Source organism: Salmo trutta, chromosome 39 (genome assembly GCF_901001165.1).
Source record: "Salmo trutta chromosome 39, fSalTru1.1, whole genome shotgun sequence".
NCBI lineage: Eukaryota > Metazoa > Chordata > Actinopteri > Salmoniformes > Salmonidae > Salmo > Salmo trutta.
The window spans coordinates 22,569,275-22,584,767 of NC_042995.1; the positions used below are offsets into that span (position 1 = coordinate 22,569,275).

General features: G+C 42.7%; 1 non-coding gene across 1 annotated transcript; it reads right to left on the bottom strand.

The window, feature by feature from the left end:
- Positions 1-10,272: 10,272 nt before the first annotated feature.
- On the bottom strand, positions 10,273-10,344 carry trnae-uuc (transfer RNA glutamic acid (anticodon UUC)). The gene has a single exon. It is a non-coding gene; the product is annotated as a tRNA-Glu (tRNA).
- Between the last annotated feature and the right edge of the window lie 5,149 nt (positions 10,345-15,493).

A 15,493-nucleotide genomic window follows, 5' to 3' on the forward strand; every position in this document is an offset into this window, starting at 1 on the left:
CAAGTCACCTGACCGGACAACGAATGAACGGAATTATTAGCGAGAGGCCCAAAAAATCTGAGGATAGCTCTGGGTGTGGCCCCGATGGGGGCTAAACACTGAATTTAGCATTTTTGAAACAGCTGAAACAGATTTTCCCTGCAATCTAGAGCCATAATAATTATGCTTAATTCTATGTAAAAAAAAGTATACACTGCTCAAAAAAATAAAGGGAACACTTAAACAACACATCCTAGATTTGAATGAAAGAAATCATCTTATTGAATACTTTTTTCTTTACATAGTTGAATGTGCTGACAACAAAATCACACAAAAATAATCCATGGAAATCCAATTTATCAACCCATGGAGGTCTGGATTTGGAGTCACACTCAAAATTAAAGTGGAAAACCACACTACAGGTTGATCCAACTTTGATGTAATGTCCTTAAAACAAGTTAAAATGAGGCTCATCCCTACTGCCTCTGATCTGGAGGACTCACTAAACAGAGAACATACCTGGTGATCCCTACTGCCTCTGATCTGTACACTCACTAAACAGAGAAGATCCCTGGTCATCCCTACTGCCTCTGATCTGTACACTCACTAAACAGAGAACGTCCCTGGTCATCCCTACTGCCTCTGATCTGTACACTCACTAAACAGAGAACGTCCCTGGTCATCCCTACTGCCTCTGAACTGTACACTCACTAAACAGAGAACATCCCTGGTCATCCCCTGCCTCTGATCTGGAGGACTCACTAAACAGAGAACGTCCCTGGTCATCCCTACTGCCTCTGAACTGTACACTCACTAAACAGAGAACATCCCTGGTCATCCCCTGCCTCTGATCTGTACACTCACTAAACAGAGAGCATCCCTGGTCATCCCTACTGCCTCTGATCTGGCGGACTCAATTAACACAAATGCTTCGTTTGTAAATTATGTCTGAGTGTTGGAGTGTGCCCCTGGCAAAAATAAAATTGTGCCATCTGGTTGTTTTAATATAAGGAATTTGAAATGGTTTATACTTTTACTTTCGATACTTGAGTACATTTTAGCAATTTATCTTAATTTTGATACTTAAGTATATTGAAAACCAAATACTTTTAGACTTTTACTCAAGTAGTATTTTACTGGGTGACTTTCATTTTTACTTGAGTCATTTTCTATTATTAAGGTATCTTTACTTTTACTCAAGTATGACAATTTAGATTTCTTTTATCATTAAGATAACATCTCTTTTTCAAGAGAGACCTGGTCCAATAGCAGCAGAGGGAACAACGTTTCAGGCAAAATATTTACACTGCTCAAAAAAACAAAGGGAACACTTAAACAACTCATCCTAGATCTGAATGAAAGAAATAATCTTATTAAATACTTTTTTCTTTACATAGTTGAATGTGCTGACAACAAAATCACACAAAAATAATCAATGGAAATCCAATTTATCAAACCATGGAGGTCTGGATTTGGAGTCACACTCAAAATTAACGTGGAAAACCACACTACAGGCTGATCCAAATTTGATGTAATGTCCTTAAAACAAGTCAAAATGAGGCTCAGTAGTGTGTGTGGCCTCCACGTGCCTGTATGACCTCCCTACAACGCCTGGGCATGCTCCTGATGAGGTGGCGGATGGTCTCCTGAGGGGTCTCCTCCCAGACCTGGACTAAAGCATCCGCCAACTCCTGGACAGTCTGTGGTGTAACGTGGCGTTGGTGGATGGAGCGAGACATGATGTCCCAGATGTGCTCAATTGGATTCAGGTCTGGGGGACGGGCGGGCCAGTCCATAGCATCAATGCCTTCCTCTTGCAGGAACTGCTGACACACTCCAGCCACATGAGGTCTAGCATTGTCTTGCATTAGGAGGAACCCAGGGCCAACCGCACCAGCATATGTTCTCACAAGGGGTCTGAGGATCTCATCTCGGTACCTAATGGCAGTCAGGCTACCTCTGGCGAGCACATGGAGGGCTGTGCGGCCCCCCAAAGAAATGCCACCCCACACCATGACTGACCCACCGCCAAACCGGTCATGCTGGAGGATGTTGCAGGCAGCAGAACGTTCTCCACGGCGTCTCCAGACTCTGTCACGTCTGTCACGTGCTCAGTGTGAACCTGCTTTCATCTGTGAAGAGCACAGGGCGCCAGTGGCGAATTTGCCAATCTTGGTGTTCTCTGGCAAATGCCAAACGTCCTGCACGGTGTTGGGCTGTAAGCACAACCCCCACCTGTGGACATCGGGCCCTCATACCACCCTTATGGAGTCTGTTTCTGACCGTTTGAGCAGACACATGCACATTTGTGGCCTGCTGGAGGTCATTTTGCAGGGCTCTGGCAGTGCTCCTCCTTGCACAAAGGCGGATGTAGCGGTCCTGCTGCTGGGTTGTTGCCCTCCTACGGCCTCCTCCACGTCTCCTGATGTACTGGCCTGTCTCCATGCTCTGGACACTACGCTGACAGACACAGCAAACCTTCTTGCCACAGCTTGCATTGATGTGCCATCCTGGATGAGCTGCACTACCTGAGCCACTTGTGTGGGTTGTAGACTCCATCTCATGCTACCACTAGAGTGAAAGCACCGCCAGCATTCAAAAGTGACCAAAACATCAGCCAGGAAGCATAGGAACTGAGAAGTGGTCTGTGGTCTCCACCTGCAGAACCACTCCTTTATTGGGGGTGTCTTGCTAATTGCCTATAATTTTCCCCTGTTGTCTATTCCATTTGCACAACAGCATGTGAAATGTATTGTCAATCAGTGTTGCTTCCTAAGTGGACAGTTTGATTTCACAGAAGTGTGATTGACTTGGAGTTACATTGTGTTGTTTAAGTGTTCCCTTTATTTTTTTGAGCAGTATATATATATATTTTGACTGGTACTGTAATACAGTACCAGTCAAAAGTTTCGACACATCTACTTATTCTAGGGTTTTTATTTTTACTATTTTCTACATTGTAGAATAATAGTGAAGACATCAACTATGAAATAACACATATAGAATTATGTAGTAACCAAAACAGTGTTAAATAAATGAAAATATAGTTTAGATTTTAGATTCTTCAAAGTAGCCTTGATGACAGCTTTGCACACGCTTGGCATTCTCTCAACCAGCTTCAGGAGGTAGTCACCTGGAATGCATTTCAATTAAGAGGCGTGCTTTGTTAAAAGTTAATTTGTGGAATTTCTTTCCTTCTTAATGCGTTTGAGCCAATCAGTTGTGTTGTGACAAGGTATACATAAGATAGCCCTATTTGGTAAAAGACTGTCCATATCATGGCAAGAACAGCTCAAATAAGCAAAGAGAAACGACAGTCCATCATTACTTTAAGACATGAAGGTCAGTCAATCCAAGAACTTTGAAAGTTTCTTCAAGTGCAGTTGCAAAACCATCAAACGCTATGATGAAACTGGCTCTCACGAGGACCACCACAGGAAAGGAAGACCCAGAGTTACCTCTGCTGCAGAGGATAAGTTCATTAGAGTTACCAGCCTCAGAAATCGGCAATTAACTGCACCTCAGGTTTCAACCCAAATAAATGCTTCACAGAGTTCAAGTAACAGGCACATCTCAAAATCAACTGTTCAGAGGAGACTGCATGAATCAGGCTTTCATGGTTGAATTGCTGCAAATAACCACAACTAAAGGACACCAGTAATAATAAGAAGAGACTTGCTTGGGCCAATAAACACGAGCAATGGACATTAGACCAGTGGATATCTGTTCTTTGGTCTGAAGAGTCCAAATTGGAGATTTTTGGTTCCAACCTCCATGTCCTTGTGAGACGCAGAGTAGGTGAACGGATGATCTCCGCATGTGTGGTTCCCACCGGGAAGCAAGGAGGAGGAATATGATAGCGTAGGGATGCTTTGCTGGTGACACTGTCTGTGATTTATTTAGAATTCAAGGCACACTTAACCAGCATGGCTACCACAGCATTCTGCAACGATACCGCATCCCATCTGGTTTTCCCTTAGTGGGACTGTCATTTGTTTTTCAACAGGACAATGACACAACACACCTCCAGGCTATGTAAGGGCTATTTGACCAAGAACGGGAGTGATGGAGTGCTGCATCAGATGACCTGGCCTCCACAATCACCCGACCTCAACTCAATTGAGATGGTTTGTGATGAGTTGAACCGCAGAGTGAAGGAAAAGCAGCCAACAAGTGCTCCGCATATGTGGGAACTCCTTCAAGACTGTTGGAAAAGCATTCCAGGTGAAGCTGGTTGAGAGAATGCCAAGTGCTTTTGGGAGAGCAAAACATGAAATATTCTATTACAAGTATTGAACCCGGCCAAATAATTACTAGTCAGATGTACTAACCTCAACCCTAGCATACCAGTATTTTGAAATATCTTAATATCTTAATACAGTGCAAGCCTCTGAGTACAAAAGAGTGCATTTTCCACAGCCCGCCAAGAGATTGAATAATGCAACCCTTGCGGTTAGCAAATTACCTCAACAGGCTACTTGTGCGAGAAGGCAGAGCGGATTGATGCTGGTTGATGAATTTGACAATGAATGTACTAGGGAAGTACTATTTTCTCGAACAGAGGTCACTGAATTAATGTTCAGGATTATTGATAATTGTTATTGAAATAGTAATCAAGTATAATTTCAAAACATGAGCATAAAAACAGGTAATAATAAACATGAATCATCATTATCAGAGGTGCAACTTTCACTGGGGACGGTGGAGACATGTCCCCCCCCCCCCCCCCCCCCCCCACATTATGAAATTGCATTTTTGTCCCCCCCAGTTTTATCATTGGAATGTGATGCAGACGCCTCCGAGCGGTATAGAAGGCTGTTTGGAGTGTTTATCCGACTGGAAAAAAAGTTATGTCCCCCCCACTACTAAAACCAAAGTTGCACCCTGATCATTATATTAATCTGTTGAATGCTTTTCAGTCCTTCCTCTTGCTTTAGCAGTGTGGAAAGGGACAGAAAAAATGTTTGCAGGAGTTTTCCTGTGCAGGGGAGTGGTGTATCCAGAGAGATTTTTTTTACATTTTTGTCATTTCGCAGACGCTCTTATCCAGAGCGACTTACATTTCATACATGGCCCCCCGTGGGAATCGAACCCACAACCCTGGCATTGCAAACACCATGCATTGCAAATACCATGCTCTACCAACAGAGCTACAGGGAAATTTCAGAAGATAACTTATCTTATGAAATTTCATTCGTGGTCTTTATGCTGCCATCTATTGGAATAATTTATTAATTGCAGTAATACAGAATAAGTCTATATCCTTACTAATGTTGTAATTACTCAGACTTATAAAATGTTATATTTAATTTGATCAGTTACAACCATAAAATAACAATTTATAGCATAACAATAAACAATGAAACTGACAGAAACCAAAAACACCTTACATTTAGTTATAAAAAAAAGACTGCTCTTAGAACATTCAGACTGCCATTGTTTTGGGGAAATAGGGACATGTCTGTCTATTTCATCAAATATCTCAAAATGTATGTATTTTTCTGGGTTGAAGTTCTACACCATTTTAATTAGGATGATCTCCTCTTTGTAAGGATGTAAGGCTAAGCAGCGTAGTCAGTTGTCATCATAAGCTAGCATTTCAAATGTCAGAAATTACACATTAATGTTGGAATTCTAAGCTGCCCCAATCCAATGTTTGCCTATGAGAAAATTCTACACGGACATGTCTGTCTATTTCGCCAAATATCTCACAATGTGTATATTTAAACTTTTTCAAGTCGGACACCATTTTAATAATGAGAATCTCCTCTTTGACATTATGTAAGGCTGGACAGCGTGCTCCATTGTCATCAAACGCTAGCCCCGAAATACTTTTTGCCCTTGGAACTCTGAGCTCCCCCCATTGTTTTCCTATGGAGAGGCATGCTGGTCTACTTTGACAAATATCTCACAATGTGTATATTTAGATTTTTTTCAAGTCGACACCATTTTAATAAAAAAAATCCCCTCTTTCTAATGACATAAGGTTGGGCAGCGTACTCTGTCATCGATCGCTAGACCAGAAATAGTCAGAAGTCAACTTTTTTTTCTCTACTTCTTCGTTATGCCGACCAAAGCAGACTTGGCAACATCAACATGGGGATGTTTACTTTCTAAACGAGTTGTTCTTTTTCAGTTTAATCCTAAAAACAGATTGTAGTGGTAAAATAAAAGGTATACGTTTTTTGGTGCCATTTAGGGAAAATTGAATTCTAACATGCTGACCAGACCGGACACGTCTGCGTCACAAAATAAATTTAGAAATCCATGTTATTCAATTATTGCACCCACACTGCTATTTCTGACGCAGATCGCGCTGAAAGTCCTGCCTCTCCTATCTCCTCATTGGTTTATAGAAGCAGATACCCACGTACCATCTCCTCATTGGTTTATAGAAGCAGGTACCCACGTACCATCTCCTCATTGGTTATACCCACGTGGGTGATTGAAAGACGAAATGTTTTGCCGGTTGTCGTGGTAAAAGTGTAGATGCCAATCACCTATATCATTTCAAAGATGAGAAAGCCTCGAAGGAGGAGAGATGACTAGAAACGATTCGGTTGGCCGTTTTATGTGTGGATTAATTGTCGGAGTAGAGGACCTTGTGCATTTCAGGTAAAATAACTCAATGTTTATATCCCAGGACAAATGAGCTAGCAACAGCAAGCTAGCTGAATAGGACAGGTTGGCTAGCAATTGCAAGCTAACTAGCTAAATTGCCATACATGTTTAATGCTTTTCGACCTGTCCCCAAATTAATGTCATTGGTTCAGAGTTTGTTTTGATATTGTAACCTGCGTGTCGTGATCGCGTTTGGTGTAGGGGGACAAAATACATTTATGCACGATAGCTCACTCGCGCAGCCGGTTGCTATGGCCTCGCGCTGGTGTTCCAGCTCAACCAACGTTCTTTGGCTGTTTTTCAGCCTTGGGTGAATTTTGACTTGTTCTGGCGTTAATAACTAACTCATGTCTGACTACAACAATGTGCTAACTGGCAGCAACAAACTGAAGCCAACTCAGGGCCATAGCACAACATGTCACAGTTGGTTGCATCGTGTAAAGGCATCACGGGCCTAAATCTAATCCAATTTAGAGCCAGTCAGTTTTCATCTGTAAAGCACAGAATTAGCTTCCAAATGACATTGTTTCTCTAGCTATATTTATAATTGAAGGACGACAACAATTGTTGACCCTGTTTTTCTCTTAGACAAAGAGGCTTTGAGAACCAAAGGGAGCTCAGCTTCACAGAAATGTGACATTTTTCACCAACCCAGTGGACTTGTAAAATAATGTTTCTAATTGTATTAACTCATTTACATTACTCTTATCCAGAGCGACTTACAAATTGGTGCATTCACCTTATATCTTCCACGGGTAGATGTGGACATATATTTAGAAGATGTATGTTTGTGGTTTTTTGATTTTGTTGAAAGCAGATTACCCTTCTCATATTTATATATTTTCCATTCTCTTTCCTGATAGTTTTGAATGCAATTTGTTTGTTGTATCATCTTAGTACAATATCATTACTGTACTATATCACCATTGCTTGGCGGGGTGCCAGACCTTTACATTTTTTATTTAACTAGGCAAGTCGGTTAAGAACAAATTCTTATTTACAATGACGACCTATCCCGGCCAAACCCTAATGACGCTGGGCCAATTGTGCGCCGCCCTACGGGTCTTGGGGGCCCTCATCAAGATCATGCAGACATGCCCTCGCTGTGAGCATTCCTATGAATGGAACAGTCAGCCACATTATGGCAAGTATCCGGCCAGCAACCTTCGGCAACAGCTTTCACAGGCTCATCAATTGTACAAATACAAAAGGTAACCCACTTCATTACTTTGATACATTTGATAAACCAATTGTGAAAAATAATTTATGTGAATAATTTATGTGAATTTGTTGCTTATTCTCTACTTCTTCAGGGAATATAATGTCCAGGACATAACCTAGCCTGGTGGAACCAGCCTGTCACCATTCTATTTCACTTCACATTTTATTATATCTGAAGTGAAATAGAAAGGTGAACACAGCAATCAGGTTGGTTCTACCAGGATAATCATAACCAACATTGATAATGTAATCAGTGCTCTGTGTGTGTGACCGGCCATTATCTTTGAGGGGCCAGGTATCAGGATAAAGGTAAGACCCAGATGCAGACCATGTCGAAGTAACAATGTTTATTACAGCAACAGGGGCAAAAGTACAGGACGGCAGGCGGGGACAGGCAAGGGTCGAAACCAGGAGGACGAGAAAAGAGAGACTTGGGCAAAGCAAGCGTTGATACAAAACCGCTAGTTGACTTGACAAACAAGACGAACTGGCAACAGACAAACAGGGAACACAGGTTTAAATACAGAGGGAATAATGGGGAAGATGGGTGACACCTGGAGGGGGGTGGAGACAATCACAAAGACAGGTGAAACAGATTAGGGTGTGACACCAGGAGCTGATCTACTCTGCTATGCCCATCAATGGGGATCTGGGAAAGACTTCACCTCCAGCCTGAGCTCCTGCCTGATTACCAATGGTCGTTGATAGGGAGAACAGAATTAGGTGGGTTTAGTCTGACCTGTTAAAACTTCAACATAGTATGTTTGTGTGTCAGATATCACGTATCCCTAACTGCCATTGGAAATAGAACAGTGACTATGTGTTCACAGAAACATGTATGGAGCCAGCACATGGAGACTTGCAAGATGATGTGATGAAGTCCAGACTGACAGACAGGCTTGATACTGATGTCTCTGAATGGAGAGACAACTTTTACTTGTATTGAATCTTTTTATTACTCAGTTGAATGGTATCAGTCAAAATGGGGAGAGGAAAACCCTGTGTATTCTGCACCAGGATCATGGGAACTTCTGTTGTGTATGAGACACCACAAAGGAAGGTATGACCACTGTGAGTGCCATGGGGGCCTGCAATAACACTGCCATGGGGGCCTGCAGAGAGATGGATGGAATGGTCCACTCATAGTGGGTGAGCGATGGGGCTGTAGCGACCAGGATGGGGCCACCTGATGACCCAGGTCGACCAGGAGAGAGGAAACGGTGGATGGAGACGACTACAAGAATGGCCCTGGCTGCTAGCTAGAAGATATTGGAGACCTTTTTGTTCAAGGGGACTGTTTGTTTTGAGTAAATATGGGGGGTTTATATATTTTAATCGTTTTTGCTAACCGGTGTGTGAAACATAATATTGCACGTGTGTCATTTTGCAGTGTTTTCACTCACTAGTGTGAGGAAACACTAATTTTAAAGTGGGTGAGAATGTCACAGGTATCACCACTTTCCATGTGTCAAGCATTCCTATTGCATGGTTAACGTATCATGTGATTTTGTATTGTGTACTTAAATCACCCTGTTTTTGTCTTCCAGGCAGCCACCCACGGGAAAGGGTGTAGTCCAGAGGTATGGTGGATCCTTGTTGCAACAAAGCTTATGACCTGCCACTGGCATTAAAAAAAGCCTGTGTGTACATGCATGTATGCTGATGATTCAACCATATACGCGTCAGCAACCACAGCTAATGAAGTCACTGAAACTCTTAACAAGGAGTTGCAGTCAGTTTTGGAATGGGTGGCCAGTAATAAACTGGTCCTGAACATCTCTAAATCTAAGAGCATTGTACTTGGTACAAATCATTCCCTAAGCTCTAGACCTCAGCTGAATCTGGTAATGAATGGTGTGGCTGTTGAACAAGTTAAGGAGACTAAATTACTTGGTGTTACCTTAGATTGTAACCTGTCATGGTCAAAACATAGATTCAGTGGTTGTAAAGATGGGGAGAGGTTATGTTTAGTTTTTCTGACACCACTCTCAAAAAAGCAAGTCCTGCAGGCTCTAGTTTTGACTTATCTTGATTATTGTCCAGTAATATGGTCAAGTGCTGCAAATAAATACCTAGTTAAGCTGCAGCTGGCCCAGAACAGAGTGGCATGTTTATTTTATTTAACTAAGCAAGTCAGTAAGAACAAATTCTTATTTACAATGATGGCCTACCGGGGAACAGTGGGTTAACTGCCTTGTTCAGGGGCAGAACAACAGAATGTTACCTTGTCAGCTCAGGGATTCAATCCAGCAACCTTTTGGTTACTGGCTCAACACTCTAGGCTACCTGAAGGCCTACACTGGCTGTGTGCTATCCTATGGGACTCTCAATCATGGCCGGTTGAGCTACAGCCTGGATTCAAACCAGGGTGTCTCTAGTGACACCTCTAGCACTGAGCTGTAGTGCCTTAGACTGCTGCGCCACTTGGGAGCCCAATATTAAAACAGTTAATTCCCATACCAGGAGTCGAACCTGGGCCGCCTGGGTGAAAACCAGGAATCCTAACCGCTAGACCATATGGGAACCAATCATGTCTTGCTCTTCAGTATAATGAGAGGGCTAACAGAAATACTAATACAAAAAAAACGACATATTTAATCATATTCAGAGACATATTTTTCAAGTCTGTTGATACATGGATAGTCAGGTTTCGCTAGCCTTATCAACTTGACAGTGTCCAGTCTCTATTGGCTAAGAGCTGAGGAGAGACTGACTGTGTCACTTCTTTTTATAAGAAACGTGAAAACAGTCCCCAAACCAGAACAAATTCAAGAAAGCGTACAGTGTTTTATATATATATATATATATATATATATATCCATTATTGCATGGAACTCCCATCTCATATTGCTCAAATGAACAGCAAACCTAGTTTAAAAAAAACTGATAAAGCAACTCCTCTCCCCTATTTGGCCTATAAATTGTGTGTATGCATTGATATATAGGCTTTGTGTGCCATTTTTAAATGTATGTAGTTCTGTCGTTGAGCTGTTCTTGTCTATTAATGTTCTGTATTATGCCATGTTTTATGTTGTGAGGACCCCAGGAAGAGTAGCTGCTGCTTTCGCAACAGGTTTTGGGATCCTAATGAAATACCAAAAGCTTAAGGCTGAAATGTTCGATGAGACCACATAGCAAATGGACTTGGCTGTATTGGGCACGGCTCCACTAGGGGGCAAAGAGGGCTTAGCCCCCTAAGTTGAAACTCGTGTTGTAGTTTTAACTTTAAAAAATATATATCTTTAGGGTTTATACAACTTTGAATAAGTGGGATATATATATATGTGTGTGTATACTAGTTTATAGGTAATGAATCATTATTTCTTATGGATTTACAAATGATCTGTAAACTATTTACACAGGTATTCCCATTGTTATTTTCAGTACCTAAATGCATCTGAGTTAGGGATGGATCAAAATTTATAGAATGGTTACCTGGAGGAAAATGGGGGAGGGTCATGCTTTTTAAATGTCAGTCAAGGGGAGGGTTTAGTATGTTTTAAATCCAGTCCAGCGGAGGGTCATGTAATTGATTACATTTCAATATTTCTCAGTGTTTTAGAATGAGTTTCTTATTAGGCTATATATCGATGTGTGCCTCATCTCTGATTCTCCACTGGGCGTGCAATATCAATTGCGCCTATAGGCTATTTAGTGTGGTCTCAATTCAATGATCCATAGCCTATAGGCTAGGAAGTGCATGCTCAGAGAAGCACAGAGCGAAGTTATATTTCTAAGATAGATCCCGGGATGGTGTAAACACACTGCAATTTGTATTCTAATCCTAAACCCCGGCCTGTTCTGCTTTTAGTGATCAAAAACGTGTTTGTATGCTGCTTAACCACTACGTTGGCAGTTTAAGAGTCAAAGGTTTCTTCCGAAAATAATTTATGATTAGGCCTAGTCCAAAAACCTCTCTTCTGTGAGGAATAGCCTATGTTCTGTTTAGTTTGAGGAGAGCACTTTAATAGCTTGCTACTACTATAATTGAATTTATAAAATATGTTTGTTGCATATTATGTATTTGAGTTATTGACCTCAAAATAAGCCAGATTTTAGTAACTTACATTGTGGTGCTGAACCTTGACGCAGCAGACCCAGCACAATCAGTTGGAAATGGACAACTCATGGTGCAAATTCGAGTAGGCGCAATTAATTTCAATCACAATTCATTTCAATTTGAGTATTATAGAAATGGTCCTCTAGATTAAAGAAATGTGCTCAAACTTACTTTCAATTTCATAGCCATGGGAAATGACACATTTTTGACATGAAGCACATGTCAAAAACCACCAATGGTCAATACCAGCTCCGATAACCTTAGGTTTGTGTCTCAAATGGCACCTTATAGTGCACTACTTATGACCTCAATAACTAGCAGTAGCCTACCTGTTGTTATTCGAGGCATGAATATTATGTGTAGGGTGAAGCTGCTCCTAGGCCTAGACGCTGATCTTGGATAATTTCCCCCCCCAGACTAATGGCGAAGGTTAGGATTTGGGGAGGGGAAGCTGATCCTAGATCTGTACCTAGGGGGAAACTTCACCCTGGAGCTGAATAACATGGTAGAGGTAGAATATTTTTCAGTTGGAAATACAAATTGGATTGAACTTCAATATGAGCCATTTTGAAGGAGTGGGAAAATTGCCTTGCACGACCCTATTGAATAAAAGGGTTGATTTGCTTAGCAATTTCACTGCAGCGAAGTGCTGTCTTTCTCCTTTGTGTGAGCAGAATGAACACCTCAAATAGCCTTTATGCAGAGGCTTACTTTTACTTGAATATGGAGCACAAATTATGTCTAGGCTGGACTTGTTGTTGTGCTCTCTCCCTTCTACATCCTTTCTGGTATACACTCACTGATTCACACTTACCAATTCACACACACGCGCGGGTACGTGCTTGTGCATGCACACACACGGCCATTGACTGGTGTACTGTGTTTAGAAGTTTTCTTGGGTATTTATTGAGGCAGAGTAGACAATATGATTTGGAAACTTTAATTAAACTTTCATCCTGAACATGTTCATAGCGACAACACTGAAAGATTGTTGAGAAACATCACCATCATAGGATTAATTTAATCATTCACTCATCATTCTCCAGTCCTCCGAGAGCAGGTCCAGACCCGTCTTCACTGTGCACACGCAGGCAGCCTTGCTCAGAGTAGGGTGAAGTTGCCCCTAGACGCTGATCTGGACAATGGCGCCGGAGGGGATGGCTGCTGCTTTACGGGCTCCTAACCAAATGTTAGTTTTTTTCGTGTTGTTTGTAACTTATTTTTGAACTTGTAGATAATGTTGCTGCTACCATCTCTTATGACCGAAAATAACTTCTGGACCACAAAACAGCGATTACTCACCTCGAACTGGACAAAGATTTTTTTTCTTTAATGAGTCAGACGCGAAGGATATACTGCCTTCTCGGGAACAGGCCCAAATCCTAGTCATTTGCGTGAAGAAAAGACAGAGAAAAAAGGGGCGGAGGTCGGGCTGCCTTCTGAGAATTCGTAGGCGAGTGAGTAAACCTCCACTACCATCCGTTCTATTGGCCAACGTGCAATCATTGGAAAACAAAATGGATGATATACGATCAATGGGACATTAAAAACTGTAATATCTTATGTTTCTCTGAGTTGTTGCTGAACGACGACACAAATAATATAGAGCTGGCGGGATTTTCCATGCATCGGCAGGACAGAGAAGCAATGTCTGGTAAGACGAGGGGTGGGGGTGTGTGTCTATTTGTCAATAACAGCTGGTGCGCGATGTCTAATATTACAGAAGTCTTGAGGTATTGCTTGCCTGAGGTAGAGTACCTTATGATAAGCTCTAGACCACACTATCTACCAAGAGAGTTCTCATTTATATTATTTGTAGCTGTCTATTTACCACCACAAACCGATGCTGGCACTAAGACTGCACTCAATGAGCTGTATAAGGCCATAAGCAAACAAGAAAATGCTTATCTAGAAGCGATGCGCCCAATGGCTGGGGACTTTAATGCAGGCAAACTTAAATCTGTTTTACCTCATTTCTGCCAACATGTCAAATGTGCAACAAGACAAAAAAAAAACTCTAGACCACCTTTACTCCACACACAGAGAAGCATACAAAGCTCTCCCTCGCCCTCCATTTGACAAATCTGACCATCATTTTATCCTCCTGATTCCTGCTTACAAGCAAAAACTAAGGCAGGAAGTACCAGTGACCTGCTCAATACAGAAGTGGTCAGATGACAGACTGGAATATGTTTTGGGATTCATACAATGGCATTGAGGAGTATACCACCTCAGTCATCGGCTTCATAAGTGCATTAATGATGTCGTCCCCACTATGACCATACGTACATATCCCAACCAGAAGTCAAGGATTACAGGCAACATCCGCATTGAGCTAAAGGCTAGAGCTGCCACTTTCAAGGAGCGGGACACTAATCTGGACGCTTATAAGAAATCCCGCTACGCCCTCAGACGAACCATCAAACAGGCAAAGTGTCAATACAGGATTAAGATTGAATCCTACTACACCGGCTCTGATGCTCGTCGGATGTGGCAGGGCTTGAGAACTATTACGGACTACAAAGGGAAACCTAGCCGCGAGCTGTCCAGTGACACGAGCCTACCAGACGAGCTAAATGCTTTTTATGCTCGCTTCGAGGCAAGCAACACTGAAGCATGCATGAGAGAACAACTACAGACCAGTATCCCTTCTTTCTTTTCTCTCCAAAACTCTTGAACGTGCCGTCCTTGGCCAGCTCTCCTGCTATCTCTCTCAGAATGACCTTCTTGATCCTAATCAGTCAGGTTTCAAGACTGGGCATTCAACTGAGACTGCTCTTCTCTGTGTCACGGAGGCTCTCCACACTGCTAAAGCTAACTCTCTCTCTCTGCTCTCATCCTTCTAGACCTATCTGCTGCCTTTGATACTGTGAACCATCAGATCCTCCTCTCCACCCTCTCTGAGTTGGGCATCTCCGGCGCGGCCCACGCTTGGATTGCGTCCTACCTGACAGGTCGCTCCTACCAGGTGGCGTGGCGAGAATCTGTCTCCGCACCACGCGCTCTCACCACTGGTGTCCCCCAGGGCTCTGTTCTAGGCCCTCTCCTATTCTCGCTATACACCAAGTCACTTGGCTCTGTCATATCCTCACATGGTCTCTCCTATCATTGCTATGCAGACGACACACAATTAATCTTCTCCTTTCCCCCTTCTGATAACCAGGCGGCGAATCGCATCTCTGCATGTCTGGCAGACATATCAGTGTGGATGACGGATCACCACCTCAAGCTGAACCTCGGCAAGACGGAGCTGCTCTTCCTCCCGGGGAAGGACTGCCCATTCCATGATCTCGCCATCACGGTTGACAACTCCCTTGTGTCCTCCTCCCAGAGTGCTAAGAACCTTGGCGTGATCCTGGACAACACCCTGTCGTTCTCCACTAACATCAAGGCGGTGACCCGATCCTGTAGGTTCATGCTCTACAACATTCGCAGAGTACGACCCTGCCTCACACAGGAAGCGGCGCAGGTCCTAATCCAGGCACTTGTCATCTCCCGTCTGGACTACTGCAACTCGCTGTTGGCTGGGCTCCCTGCCTGTGCCATTAAACCCCTACAACTCATCCAGAACGCCGCAGCCCGTCTGGTGTTCAACCTTCCCAAGTTCTCTTA